We start from the raw sequence: 1,710 nt of genomic DNA, 5'->3' as shown, positions 1-1,710 counted from the left end.
CCCCGCGTCCTCGGGCCTCGCCGGCTGCCCCGGGGACGCCCGGCCCGGTGGGAGGTGGCCCGAGGGCGGTGGCTGGGGCGGGGAGCCCAGGGAGGATCCCGCCCGAAGCCAAGCCCTCTTCGCCCGAGGACCGGAATAAACTTGCCTCCTGCACTCTGCTGGGTGTCTGTCCGTCTGTCTGTCAGCCCTCTTGCCCGAGGGCAGGAAGCCACCGGGCTAGGGGATGGGGCCAAGGCCAGGAGCCCTCTGAGGAGCACTCAGAGAGCAGCGCGACTGGTCCAAGCTCCACAGCGGAGCGGTGGCTGAGCTGGGGCTCCAGCCACGTGGACGCACCGGGCGGTGAAAATGGGGCCAGTCAGGCGAAGCCCCCGGGCAGGGCCCCCCAGACTCTGTACCAAGGCAGCCTGGCGGGAGGGCAGCCCCTCTGCCCATCTCTCCTACTCGGTGGGTACCTTCCGGGCCCTGCTTACTCCGCCACCTGTTACCTAGCCCCGTCTTGGTTCCAAGCTCTGTCCCAGGTAATTTTTTTAAAAATTTATTTTCATAAATTAACACACATAACAGTGAGAATTTTAGAGTCACAAACTACAAACAGAAAAGGAACTGCAAGGGCATCACGTATGCCAGTGTTACCAAAAAATGTACAAATTCCACTGAACTATTGACCATGATAATATATAAACACTTCAGGCAGCTATTTACTGGCCCAGACCAGCCCAAGGAGATGCTGAGGGCGCTCACCAAGAATTCAAATCCAATTCAGCACCAGAGAGGAGCTTGTCAAGACACACAATCAATAAGCATCAAATTTGAGAGTATGCTGTGCTAGATGGCAGGTTAAATGGAGATCCTCATTTCACAATCAAAATAGATTCTGCTGCTTAATTTGTGGCTAAATGGTAATATTAAACTATGATTTTAGTAAAATCAAGTCTCCCTCACTCACCCTTTTTATATGAGAAGGTTAGCTCTGGCAAGGGACCTTTCCCTGATATGAATCCAGGAAAAGATACTCTGTACCACTGGCCAATTATATATACTTTGGATCTACCCACCCACAATGTGGTTAAGAGGTTCCTCCCATGATACCAGGGGAAAAGCTTGCAGAAACAAAACAAAGGAATTTAAAGAAAGCACCAACTACATACTTTCCCCCCAGGTAATGGGAAAAAAGTATTACTGCCTAAAAGTTGGTCTTTCGTGGATCTTAATGTACACGGTATTGATCATGAGATGGAATCCCAGCCTAGAGACAGAGCGACGGCTGTGTGGTCCATCAGGTTGTGCTGCAGCCCTGCATCTGCTGCCACAGTCCTGCACGCTCCCTGCAGCTGTTGGCCCAGTGGGCAGGGAATGAGCCATGGGGGAAGTATTATGTCCAGAGAGTAGGACATGGAATTTACCTCAGGTTGGCTCTGGTGCCCATGCAAAAGACCCTTTCAGGCAAAATTGTGACAAAGTGTCATGATTTTCACAGCTCTTAGAGAAGCGCTGAGTTTTGGGATTCACAGCATGAGTTTCTGAGCTCTTCAGGCTCCGATTAAGGCAAACGCTACATGTCTTTTCACTGTACCTCCCTCAGCTGTAGCTCTTAGAGTAAGGTCAGTAAGAAAAAGTGGACATAATCTGCTTTGATAGGTGATGAGGTACGTTCAAACTAATGGAGAAATGGAGCTGAAAAGACCAAAAGGAAAAAAAAAAAAGAGGAAG

At 50.5% G+C, this 1,710-nt stretch overlaps 1 protein-coding gene across 1 annotated transcript in view; it reads left to right on the top strand.

The window, feature by feature from the left end:
* The window catches only part of GALR3 (galanin receptor 3), a 13,162-nt gene that overhangs the window by 1,939 nt on the left and 9,513 nt on the right, over positions 1-1,710 (top strand). The window lies entirely within an intron of this gene.

The sequence above is a fragment of the Galeopterus variegatus genome, unplaced genomic scaffold (genome assembly GCF_000696425.1).
Source record: "Galeopterus variegatus unplaced genomic scaffold, G_variegatus-3.0.2 Scaffold527, whole genome shotgun sequence".
Lineage (NCBI taxonomy): Eukaryota > Metazoa > Chordata > Mammalia > Dermoptera > Cynocephalidae > Galeopterus > Galeopterus variegatus.
This window is presented reverse-complemented; position numbering and strand designations above follow the sequence as displayed.